A 13,829-nucleotide genomic window follows, 5' to 3' on the forward strand; every position below is an offset into this window, starting at 1 on the left:
ATTCTAATTCCCCCATGTTAATGGTTGGTTGGAGTTTCTTTAATGGCCGCTAGGTGGTGCCTCTTAGTCAGTTAGCTAGCGGGTCTAGTTGTTTTCATGTGCCGGCTATTTAAGCCCCGCCCATCAGGAGGCTCGCGCTTCGCGTCGTTCCTCTGAGTTCAGATGGAACGCTCGCCGCGTACCTCTGTATCCTGTCACAGCTCAAATATTCCGTGTCCACATATAATTACCGTTCATTCCCTGAGTAACTATTACTAGGTATTAGTTCCCTTCCTGTTTCTTCCAGTTTGCAGTCGCCCCTGCTCAGTCACAGTCCATAGTCCGGAGTCCTGTCATCGCAGTCTCCTCACCTCACAGTCCGTTGCAGTTTTCTCTCACGCAAGTACTCCCAGCGATGTGCGAATGCATTTGCTTCATTTTGCTGCCTTATCAGATACTTTGAATTGTGTATAAATGTTATTAGAATTCCTCACGCATTCCAGGGTATTACGTTGTCATTAGCGGGTTTGTGCCTGTCTGTGGAGTTTGCCCTGGAAGTTTGTTTCTAGTCAGATATTTTTGGTCACACTCATGTTCATATTACGCAAGGTTAAAAGGTGCTTCCATGTTTCCGACTGAGTAGTTCTTTGACCCTTCTACTTAGTTTCAGGGGTTTACCATTCTGTCACGCATTGTTGTGAGGAAGTTGGCAAGTCGTAATAGTTCTTCACTGCTCTTTTGTCTGAATTTTTACACACGCATCTCACCACAGCATATTGTCCCTTTTAGGGTGAAATTAGGATAGGGTTTCAGTCATTCCTCTTCCCAGTGATAATTGCTCTCCATCAGAGCCCATTTAGCCCCTTATAAAAGAAAACATTCTCCTGTGTCCCATCTTCAGGACTTGCGCCACTGTATAGAACAGGATGGAGAGCTCAACAAATTAAATACCAAGGTGAGCTATTGCGGGTCCCATTGTTACCAGTCTGTTCCTCCTATTTAATAAAAAGAAACTAAGGAAGGGAAAATTGTTATTTTCTTCACAGAAATTCCGTGTCTAGTTCCCAGAAAGGTAGAAGTCAGTTGGAGTTCCAGAAGGTTCCCGCAGAGTTCAGGTGAGCGTTACACAATGACAGCAATCAGTACAGGGGATTTTCCCTCGCTGAGCTGCAAACAGACCTTTACAATGTGTAGTATTTTGGTGCCATCAAAATAAGAAACCAAATAAAACACAACATTTTTTTTTATCAATGGTTTTTTCAGTTTTTAAGTGAATCAAGTGTTTCTCCGTTTCGCAGTGTTCCGGTGCCTTGTCTGCACGCCCCCGCGCAATCCATCCCCCCTCCACTATCAAAGGCAGTTTGCACCAGTGGATGTGCGCTGCCATGGGGTGCTGTCAGGGGCACGAACGGCCAAGGTGCCAAACACCATGTACACTTCAAAAGGTATCTTACGCCCAGGGGGCATTGTTCACATGGCCTCTTCAGACCCGGTGTCTCCAGGCAGGTTCCCCTTGTAGCAGGCCGCGCCCTTGCAATACACATAATACCACGACATATACACATCATTCATTCACAAACACACCCCTTTTTGTTATTCTTTATAAACCACTTGATATTTACATGAGAACATCTTTGAGCACTGCAAGTCAACTCCTGAACGTGCTACTCTGTGACCGCTTCGAGTGAACTCGTCAGTGTGTTACCTGTGAACATCTCCCTGTTCTCCTGCCACTAATTACTCTGCTTGCTGAATCGAACTGTTTGTTGGTCAAGGTAAAGGCATGTATCCTAATCATATCTCCTTAATTTGTAAATGTATATCTATTTCGAAGTAACGTACTCAGTAGTGCTATTTTAATTTGTCTCATTGCTATTGACTTGAGTTTCTTTTGTTATGTTATCGATATATCAATTTTTATCAGTGTCAATTGGCATCGTATTGCATCCTTCGCGGACTGTGTCTATAGTATAAGTATGTTTCCTTTTCGTGCATGATAGAACATTCAAGGGACGAGTAACATGTTCTGATTTTCAACACATCAATGAATCGTTTGTGAAATGCATCCTATAATACAGCCGCCCACGCTGCACTGGTTTTGCTTTGGTGCCCAAAAGAAAGCGTGCAATGAACAATGTATGGTCCAATTGATTCTTTCTCACATTTTTATGCAAAATAATTTTCTAATAAAGTTGACCTTTATTTTGCAGAATTTACAACAATGCCTGCATGTTCTATTTTCGGTTGCCCTTCGAAGACCCATGACAAATCCGAAGGGATTACAATGCATGTATTCCCTAAGACTATTGATCGAATAAGAGAATGGGTCAGATATTGCGGATATCCACCGGAAGAGCTTGAAAGTAGAGTCAAACAAGTCTTGGAGGACAAGAGGGGTCATCGATACCACATCTGCAGCCTGCACTTCAACCCGGATACGTACGACACATCCTGGTACACCAAGAGGAATCAACTGAGAACTCGAAAATTGCTCCCAAGCGCTATTCCGACTTTATTCGTGAAAATGCTGCACAGGTGAGTCACGCTTCCGGATTTAGCTTTATGCCTGTATTTTCAGTGTAAATGTCACTTATAATACTTTCGATATTTATATGATTGAATAGCTGTTTAAATAATGACTATTTTGCTAAACATGTCCTTGTTTTTGAGAACCCTCATAGAAAATTGATTTATGGGGACAGATAACTATGCTATATTATGCATTTACATAAGCATAATTTTCTCGTATTCAGTCTCCTTACATGCCACTTTTTAATGTTGGAATTTCTAAATCGAATAATACTTTCCCTTTACAACTCCATGACTATCCACCGAATATGAAGCAACAAGATTCAACATCCATGTCTTGTCTGGAGTCATCAACCACTTTGAGTACGTATCAGGTAATCTTAAAAAGATATTCTGTTCCAGACTGGTTTTATGCACGGAATTCTAGATAATGTGATCATATTTTCGCAACGTATCATTGCTTTACACAATGTTTATCATGGTTTGATATTGATATGTACCTTTGTCGTCTTTCCAAATTGTGTGTCCAGTTTCCAATATTTTCGTCCTTACTAATGCAAGTATTGTGTTTCAGGGAGATGCTGAAGCGTGCACTACAATTACAACATCCCTCGTAGTAGATCCAGTGCCAGAGGTATGGGTCTCCACAGTTCAATTGGACGAGATAATCTGATCATATTTACATATCGTGTAATTGTTTTACACAATGTTTAATTCGTACTTTACTATTGATATGTACCTTTGTCGTCTTTCCAAATTGTGTGTCCAGTTTCCAATATTTTCATCCTTACTATAGCAAGTACTGTGTTTCAGGGAGATGCTAGAGCGTCCTCTACAATTACATTATCCCTTGTAGTTGTTCTGGAACCAGACCTTGCAGTTGATCCGGAGCCAGAGGTATGCGCACTGACAGTACCATCTAATGAAAGAAAGTCGGTCTAATTATATGTGTAATACTTATTTTAAATGGATACTATTTTTTGTAGGGATGTATACAAGATCCATATATTGAACGGGAGGCACGTTGATCTGAGTGAGAATTGCTTTGTGCTGAGGACTTAATTATGTGCTTTTTTTAATGTAAATTGTACAACACTGTATGTTGGATTTACACTGAACATCCCTTTTCCTATCTGTCTTGTAGTTGCCCGATGGAGTACGGACTATGCAGACACAAACTGCGATACAAATGACAGATGCTGCTTGCCAAACTGTTTTCACCATGGAGGAACTATTAATTGAGGCGCGGCGTGTTCACACTCGAGATGCCTATGTCCAATGGCCAGAAAATGAATTTAATATGACCGGCGAATCCAGCAAAGTGTTTTTGGACCATTGCTACAATGCGCCTGCTCAGCCAGATGAAGGTGAAAGTGAATTTGTAGAAGATAGTTTTACATTACTCGATGAGCACTTGACACAATCGACTCTCGCCAAAAAAATGCCCCCAAAAAACAGTCCACATTGATGTTTTCTCCTATCCATGGTCAAGTAACAGATGTTGAAATGACAGAGACTGAAGCATCAATACTATTGACCGACGAACGAGACAAAGATATCGACTACAGTATGTCCAGTTTGGCTGATATGTCCACAACAGTTCAGTCCGAAACAGCAGTGTTGCCGGATAACAGCCTAATAAAAGAGGCCAAATACATAGTATTCGACAGAAGCTTGATGGAGATTATAAAGATGCTGAAATGTGTGCATTCAGTGGAGGGGAAGTTTGTGTGAAGCAATTGGTGAGCGTGACTCGTCTAACACAAGGCAGTAACCTCAAAATACATGCCACCTGTGAAAAGTTACATAAAACATTTTCATGGTCCGCTCAACCGATGCTGGGGAAACTGCCAGCTGGCAATCTACTGTGTGCAGCAGCTTTACTTTTCAGTGGCTCTAGTTTCACGAAGTTATCCAGTTTCTTTCAGTTTGTGGGACTCCATTTCATTTCTAAAACGCAATACTACAAATACCAACGTGATTATCTATTCCCTGCCATTAGTGAAGCTTGGAAAATGGAACAATTGGCTATTCAAAGTACATTCTCCGACAAACGGTTCAGGCTAGCCGGCGATGGACAGTGTGACAGCCCTGGATTTTCTGTTAAGTACTGCACCTGCCATTTTCAGGACATGGAAAGTAAGAAAATTGTGAGTTCGGTGGTCGTGCAGGTGTCCCAATGTAAATCCTCAGTGGCCATGGAGAAACTTGGTTTTATAAAATCACTGGACGATCTACAATCGAGGGGAATGCAAATCGACCTCATAGCCACAGACAGACATGTTTCAATAGCCAAGACAATGAGAGAGCAGTATCCAAATATTAAACATCAATTTGATGTATGGCATGTTGCCAAATCAATCAATAAAAAAATCTCGGCGGCAGGGAAAAAAAAGGTTTTGAAAGTATTTCACAATGGTCCCAGTCTTTCAGCAACCATCTTTGGTGGAGCTACAAAACATGTGATGGGTCTGTGGAAATTCTACTGGAAAAATAGCGATCACTAATGCACCACTGTTCTAACGTTCACCACTGGACAGAAAACCAACATTTCCACTAATGTGAACATGACCCTTTGTCCCCAGAGCAGGCACAGAGGAAGAAGTGGTTGATCCCATCTTCACCTTCACACAAAGCCCTTCAGAAGATTGTGTTTGATAAAACTCTATTAAGAGATCTGAAGGGACTCACAGAATTCTGTCACACAGGAGATTTGGAGGTGTTCCACAATATGTGCCTAAAGTACAGGCCAAAGATATTGCATTTCGGCATCCAAGGGATGAAATCTAGGACTTTACTAGCAGTATTAGCGCATAATGAGAATGTAGGCCGGGAATAATCTAGGACCGCAGGAAACTTAGGGATGCTTCGCTACACTACGGCCTTTATGAAAATAAGCAAAAAAAGGGTTGTCAAACCAGTTTATGAGAAAATGGAATTCGATTTTGTGAAAGATCTTATTGTTAATGTCGTAGAGAGGCATACTCATGGAATTGCGCACAAATCTGTTCAGAGCACGCATACATTGGCACAAAACATTGCCAACGTGTCATGTCACCCAAAGCAGAGCTTGTTCAATCGTTCAAATCCCGGTAAAATGATTACCATCTGTTTTTATTTTTGCCAAAAATGTTTTTATAAACTGTACAAATAAAGTATGCAATTTGTCTTTTGAAATCTATCCTCTTAGTCCTTTTCTTAATAAAATAGTACAATTATTACGATTGCTTTCACATTTCACAGTTTAGTCGAGCTACTGTGGGACCTTCATTTTTCGTGTTAATGACCAATGGATAAGAGTGTGTAAGAATCTTTGGGTTTTGGCAGTTGCCTTGCCGTAAAGTTCCCCAAACAGCTGAATATCTGCTCGTCACACAAAAGGGATTAGACCTAGGCTACAAAACATTCTAGGCACGCAAGAAGTACTGACTGTGAAAACATGCCATGGGGTAGGAGGCCATGAGATAAGCAGAGGTGGGCCTATTACCAGACACATTTTGACTCAGTTTGTGTGTTACATCGACTATAATTTGGGAGTAGGGGGCATTCTGTCATTGGCAAGTTTCCCCTACACCTCAGCAGCGCCACGAACAACGAGCAGTGACAGCCCCCAATTTTTTCATCCTGTGCCCATGCTTCAAAAATCATGTTCTCATGGATGCGTTGACATTGGATGTTGCAAAGTAAGAAAGTAGGTTCATTGTGAGTGATAGTCAACAGCTTTGAATTTTTGCTTCGGAGCTGGGAGGCCCACGCGTCCCGCGCACAGTATAAGGTTCTATTGTTTTTTGACCTTGAGAGGCAGGGACCATTCCGAAAGGGATTGAATTGAAGACAGGGTGTAATAACGTATGATATGATAAGGTTACCCATTCCGAAACTGGACCTAGTTATAAATAAGTTCAGTTTATGAAAATTCATTGACACGAACGGAGGAGTCTGCATTACGGTCTGCATTACGCCAAGAGAATGGAAATGCAGAATATAATGTAAGTTTCTCTTTAGACAATTTTATACCAGAACTAGTCAAAATACGAATAGCTGACCGTTATTGCTGGGTCACATTGTACTTGTTTGTTCTGTGTGGCATATTGCAATGAAGTGCTTGCTAGTACAACCTTTGTTTGCTGGGCTATCTACCGGGCACATGGGCAGGCCAGCATCGAGACGCATGTAGACCACCACTCGTTTCTCCCTGGTTCTACGCTAATAAATCATTACATTGTTTGTGCACCTCGAATTGTTGCCCCAGTTTACGCTTTACGTTTAGAGCTCAACATACTCCATTGCACTATCCTCGGAAGCAAATAGCGGAGTACTTTGATATTCCACGTTGTATTCTCTCGGTTCACATTGTGTCACCTCTGCGCTAATAAAGAAAATGATTAATTGTAATAAAGATCGGCTACTGAGACACATTTATATTTTTATGTTTTGCAAACAGGTACATTGTGCCATTCTGCGATTGTCATCTATTCCAGACCCCGACCGATGGATTCTTCAAACGCCAGCTGCAGCTACATGTCAATCACTGGATCTACTTATCCGTTTTTTGGGATGACAGACAAGGTCCAATGTGCCCGTATGCGGTACCAGCGATTAGGAGCAACATAACAACCTTTACGGTGGTCTAGTGCCAAGTTGATGCACCAGCTTTGCAATTCACCGTGCGACCGAAGTGCTTCATTTAGACAAAATGAACACCCTGTGTACCAAAATGGCACAGCGCGTGACTCACGATAAACATTTGCGGATCGAGAGCAAAGAAAAAAAGTCCCATTTTGATTATGTCAGACGCCAAATGTTATCGAAACATTTAATGTGAAATAAATGTACTTTACCAATTGTACAGTCTTGCTGTTTCCTTTTAAAGTACAGTTTCATATTCCTAATTGTGACGTGCTGGCTGTGAGACGATGTGTGCTGTTTTCCGGGTTCCGCGTCTAGTCGCATAGGTGACGACTGGGCGCGTTTGGCTACGCTGCCTAGTAACGTCACAGATAGAGGCAGAGAATATCAATGATGTCATGCTCAGGGGGATATGATTTAGTGCCGCAAACGCAGGTCGCCCAGGGCGATGCGGCAAGTGATAAGATTATCAGAAGATGGCCGCGCCCTGCTGCCCGATTTCGCTTGTGTTCAAGAGACGAAAACTCTGGTAAGGTGCATAGGAAATGTTTGTACGATCGATCGATTTATGGTTAAAAACACATGGCCGAACCATAGGGACAATAATATTTCTGACCGCACCATTCCTTTAACACTAAGAGCTGATCCCATCAGGACAATGCGACGCTTACTGCACAGGTCTATTCACCAGCTGTGTTCATTCACTAAAGCGAGGTCACTCCAGAGGAACCAACCAATACACAGAGTAAGCATATACACCTACACAATAAGCTTCAATTACACTGTACTGATGCATGGTGCCTGCATAGGGATCCAGCTGAAACATAAAGCAATGCGCTGCGCCACCATTTGCCCGTTTCCCCCACACAAAGTTTGCTGCAAAGCCATTTTGGCAAATTGATGTCATGCAGAATTTGCCAGGAACATCAAAGTGCTCACGTTGGAAAGGATCTCAGGGTCTTCAGCCCTGTGATCCTTTCCAACGTGAGCACTGTCCTCTGTGTGTTTGCAGGATTTTGGTCGCACTTCAGATTTTTAGCTCCCGCTGCCTACAGAGCTATGCTTTGTAAAGTTACATTTTTCGGGGGAGCGAAGGGGTGCCTGGAGAAAAGTTTTAAAAGTGGGTCGGGAGTGGGGTCATGAGGGATCACCAAACACCTAATGCCCTTCCAAGTGTGTGCATGTTCACTATCACTTGAGCATTTACTTTGTGCACTCTGGCCTCGGTAACCCTCATATATAAGGCGCTGCTCCTCTGTGGTCACAACTGTCCTGAAAAAGGGAGAGAAAAAAATGCAACGCATAGGTGTCAGGGCTAATAAGTTACTTGTGCTGGGAATCAAACAGGGTGCCTTCTCGACGTGGTAAGGGGAGTACAGGTCACAGCATTGCAAGCAAACCTATATCAACATCTCACCAAGAACTGTTGATAGGTGCAGTAACCCTTTGGGCTGTCGGCTTCATTGCCCCCTTCCTCTGTGCCTATTAGGCAGAAATTCTATAAAGCCTTCCTTTGGCCCACTAGATCTCTCTTTCACCTTAATACACAAAATATTTAGTTTCACAACGGCATGCTAATTATCGAGGTGTGTGCCTTTAAAAACGGAGCAGGGCAGCTAAGTCTTTGTCTTCCCTAAGGGGAGGAGGGTACATTGGTGTGGGCAGTGCGAGCTTCTTGTCTCTTGAATTTAGTTTAATGCTGGTGATGTTTTAACATAAACACTCTGCTCTCAGATTTCACAGGCTTTTGCTGTAGTTTGCATCAGCGCACAAGGCTGAGAACCACAGTGAAGTCCTGTCTTCTGCTTGCAACACGTCAAAATGGCTTATGCAGCAAGTCTTTCAATAAGGAGCACACTCGATCAGAGTACATTTTTTAAAGTCATCAGGGAGATAAACAACATTTGCAGATGCTCTAATCTCGCCATTGCTCATTTCACTGTGACCCGGAAACTCATATGCGCCTCCCAGAGCACCAGCACGGTTAACATTTTCCACGTGCGCCGTTTTGAATGCGATATGTTGATGTGTTTTGTATTCATTAAGCTGCAGTGCTCGTGTGTAACGTCCTCTTTCTATGCATTGTTTATGCAAGATATAACAACGTGTTGTTTCAAATAACCAGTGTCTGCGAGCCTTGTGACGGCAGGCTTTAGCTGATTCGGTGACCTCAGGACACAGTGACCACACAGCTCTGCCAACAATGGTGTTCATGCTCATGTTAGAAAAAAAAATGAAGTTAAAAAAAAACCCTGGGACAGTGCCAATATCCACAAACACTGCCTTGGGCAACGTTGTATAAAGCAGTAAGAAAACAAGGACAACTACAGCCTAGAAATACATTACGAAACAACAACCACAATATTATGCACTGTCAATAAAATAAAAACATAAACTGTATTTTCCTGACCTTGCAATTAAAATAAATCGGATATATCCTGCAGGTACTTCTTCCCCGTCAAGCCACTTGGCTCCTAGTTAACTCACATCATCACAGTTACGGAAATAAAGAAAGGATGGCACAATTTGCTCCGTCAGTAGCGGCCATTATGGATTGGTCAAGTAACTCACATGAAGTAACATCATAAACAGATGCAGCCATAATCAACAATAAGAATAATCATGGAATCCCGAAGGACAGCAGCAGTAAAGTCGAAAACACGTTAATGTACTAAGCAGAGTGAAAAAAACATGACTTTAAAACCAGGTTTCTCAAAGCTCTCCCCTGCTTAAAGAGCTCCATTGCCTCCTGAACAAGCATTGGCAAATCCAATGGTTCTGGCTTTGTAAATTGACTTTGTCCATACTTGTTCTTAACAAACATTAACGGTTTGGCTTATGTGTAGGCATGGAAAAGGAACTTGCTAGGCACTGCTGTAGTGGTATGAACTGCCCATTCATGGAAGTAGATGTAAAATGGTGCAAGTACCTGGCATCTAATAGCAGTACCTGGCAAATGTCTAATACTTATACACACGCCATAACTGTTGGCTTTGACAATGCTTGTATTTAGCAGGACTTCAGATAAGGACATACGTAGTGCTTATAAATCGAGCGCCTGAAGGCAGACCTGGTTAAGACATTATTTTTTACACCAGTATCACATGGAAAAAGCGGAATAAAAGAAATGTAAGCTTAAACAAAACTTCAATAGCAGATGAAAGAATGGAAATTGAATGGCGCCAAGGTTTAATAAAAAAAAGAAGAAGAAAAATAAGCAAAGTCCAGAGAATCCTCAACTGAACGACGAGACAGTGAATAAAGAAAAGGAGCCATTCGAAGTCGATACCACTCTACCCAAAAACAGTTGTCGGGTGGCCGTATGTCTAAATGTAGAGAAAGCACAGAAGAGCGGGGCAACCTGCAGGGAGTAACAACAGAGAAACATTGGAAATTGCCACACATTTGGACAGGCTTGACATCACAGTACAACAAAGCCCTCGTGATAGGGTTGAAATGAAGAGTCAAGATGCCCAAGGGCATGGTATAGATGTAGATAAGGATATGCTAGTAAAGGATTTGCAATTGCTGAGAGAATTAGGCAAGAGGGACAAATGACAAGAGAACACAGATGTAGCAAATGATCCAGCTGAAATAATTGCTTTCTAGGTCAAAGGGGACATTAAGGACAACACTCTAGCGGGGTAACTGTCAATTCTCTGTATGCATATATTGTCTCGCACCGTAAGCAAATGTTTTGAGGTCTTTCTGCACTGCCATGGTATATTGAAGTGATGCCCAAAGATGCAGGAGAGTCCACACTCTTTCACTAACTCTCTCCATGTGTGGGAAAACAAATGTTTTTTCCACTTTGGTTTAATATTTCAGCTTCTTTATCTTCAAGATAAGGGGTGGGGTCTGGGAAAGCGGAGGGGTAACGTTGGGGCTGGATGCACTCTGCTGGACCTAGGGCAGCAAATGACTAAATACGCCAATGACTATGGGACCAACGATGAAGCATCCCCTTGTAGCCTGCAGAGTAACAGGCGTGATAGGCCTCAGGGTGGGTGGTGAGGGGACGGGGGTTGCCGCAGTACTAGAGGCAGAAGGCATAGCACGATGGGATCACAATTCCAGCCCTTATCAGTGTCACTTCCATAAGAGACGTGTGTTAGGTCTGTGAGTAGGTGGCGATTAGTTGGAGCACAATTGATTGTTAAGCACTACGTTACCACCAAGTTAACAGATATCAACACCAGAGGCCTAATGCTTCACAGCAGAGGTACGGTGATCCAGTCAAAAACATGCAGTGAGGAGCGGAGCAGGACGATTAGGCGCGGCCAGTTCGGCGCAGGCCGATTCGCCGCGACCGATTCGGTGCAGGAGCCAATTGGGCACGCCCATTTTGGCGCGCCCAGTTCGGCGCTGCAACGTTTGGCCGCGGGGATGTTTTGGCGCGGGGAAGGGGTGGGAAGGGAGGATTAGACTACATTAATGAATCAGGAGTCACCATCCACAGGCTCCTGAGAGAAGGCTCGCAAGACTCAACGTGGCAGGAAGGGGTTACGCTGCTTGCTGATTGGAAAATGTATGGTAAAGACGGACCAAATTATGGCTTCAGGTGGTGTGAAAGGCAGGGTCCGTACCGGGCACTCCAACAGAACGGAGGAGCCAGCCACCAGCATGAGTGGGCAAATCTAGAAAAGGAACAGGCACGTCCCAGGCTTGAGGAGGCGGCCCTAGAAGGAGTCACTTGACCACAAATTATTTTCAAGTGCAACACGTTGTCAGGCACAGTTTCTGTCAACGTGCTGCATTTGAAAATAATTATGCTTTAAAATTTGGCATGAGGAACTTTAGACATGGCTGACAAACGTCCCTTGCGCCAAATCGGCGGCACCAGAAAGGCTCCCGCACCGAAATGGGTGCGCCGAACTGGCCATTGCGGCCAACTGGCCGCGCCGAACCGGCCCGCGGCGAAACGGCCGCGCCGAAAGGGGGTTGTTCTGGCCTCAAAGGATGACAGGACGCCCAAGCTATTTGCAACTGCTTTTATTCAATAACCGAACGCGGGTAGCAATAGTCCAGGAGATGGGACAGGTCGAGTACTCACAGTCTTGGCTGGGCTTCCCAGTTAACCTCACTGGAAGCGGGTGTGCAGTAGACTGCACGCAGTGTACTTTCAAGGCCTCCTATGGCATTGGACTTACTCCCTGGAAAGTGAGCTGTTATTGACTTGGGCCTTCAGTCACATTGGCCCCTCATAAGGAGCAGCGCTGTCCAGACCGACCTGTCTGGTGCTCCACCAGCCTCCTACTGGCAACAAGAGTTCCCGCTCGCGGAGCGCAAGATCACGTTGGCCCAAGATCTCGCGAGACCGCACTCCCGCGATCACATGATGTCCCCACACACCTCCTTGCTGGGAAAAAGGACAGAGAGTCATCCCATGACGAAGTCTGCAAACCTGCTGGGTTTTCTTTTCTCCCTTTGTGGTCTGCCCTGGTCTAAGCGTGGGCCAGGGTTGTGGGGGTACTCCTGGGGAGGTGCAGGTGATTCGGATCCTCCTTGTCTTGCTTTCCGCTGCAGCTCTCTCGGTGGAGCGGGGGAGCTGCTGCTTGAGGACTCACTGCTGTAGGGTGGCTCCGGGGCATCCCTTTCTGGCTGGCAGGGACTTTCAGGTGGCTCTGGAGGGTCTTGGTCTTCTCCGGTTTCCCAAGGTGGCTGTACGCAAGGTTCTTTGCGGCGGGACATGGCCACCCTTTCTAGGTTCCATTTTCTTCCGTCGCTGGTGCAGATGTGGTTTGGCCCTTTGGCTGCGACTTCTATGGGACTGCTGTGCCTGGAGCCTGTCATTGTGTCCTTGTGGGGAAGCCGTATCTTGACCAGGTCGCCTTTGATGACTGATGTGCGACGGGCAGCCCGCCGCATGTCTCCTTGTGTCCTCATGGCTTCCTTGCTCTGCTGCATGCGGAAGACTACGTCTTCCATGTCCACTTCTTCATCAGCTCTCACTTGCTGGATCCACGGTGGTACCAGTGTGGATGCTGCCCTTCTCCCCCTCAGCAGTTGGAAAGGTGACACGCCGGTGACAGCGTTTGGAGTGATGTGGTGGGCTGCAACGGCCTCTTTGACCTTCTTGTGTGGGTCCAAGCCCGAGTCATTCGCAAGTTGCAGCGCCCCTTTGATGGAGCAGTTCGCCCGCTCGACCAGGCCGTTGGCCTGAGGATGGTAGAGACTTGCTCCTTGCTGTTGGATGTTGTTGTGTTTGAGAAATGTTTCCATTTCACGAGAGGTAAGCTGGACCCCATTGTCCGTCACAATTTCTTCGGGTAGGCCCTCGCGCTGGAATATGGTGGTGAGTGCTTCAATGACGGGTTTGGTGGTGATGTCCGAAGTGAAATCGACTTCGACCCACTTAGAGAAGTAATCAAGCATGACTATGCCATATTTGTGTTCTGGGGGCATGCTATCCAGCGGTCCGATGAAGTCCAATCCCAGTTATCGCCACACACCTTTGGGGACCTCGGTGGGTAGCATGGGGGCTTGCCTTACGGACAAGCGCTTGTCACTGTTGGCGCACTCGTGGCACCTCTCAACCATTTGCCGTATGTCCTTATCCATGCTTGGCCACCAGTAGGCATTGCATATTCTGCGCCTGGTCATGTTGCACCGCAAATGGCCTGAGTGCGCTCTGCACAGTATCACTTTGCGAATTCCGTTGGGCGGGATCACTCGGTCGCCTCTCAAGATGA

General features: G+C 44.9%; 1 protein-coding gene across 1 annotated transcript in view; it reads right to left on the reverse strand.

The window, feature by feature from the left end:
* The window catches only part of LOC138497322 (glyoxylate/hydroxypyruvate reductase B-like), a 742,375-nt gene extending 732,678 nt beyond the window's left edge, over positions 1 to 9,697 (reverse strand). The window contains exon 1 of the mRNA XM_069620712.1: positions 9,548 to 9,697. The gene's annotated coding sequence lies outside the window, so the exon portion shown is untranslated. The remainder of the gene's footprint in view (positions 1 to 9,547) is intronic.
* Positions 9,698 to 13,829: the final 4,132 nt, after the last annotated feature.

This window comes from Ambystoma mexicanum, chromosome 5q (assembly GCF_040938575.1).
Source record: "Ambystoma mexicanum isolate Mex_15411 chromosome 5q, UKY_AmexF1_1, whole genome shotgun sequence".
Lineage (NCBI taxonomy): Eukaryota > Metazoa > Chordata > Amphibia > Caudata > Ambystomatidae > Ambystoma > Ambystoma mexicanum.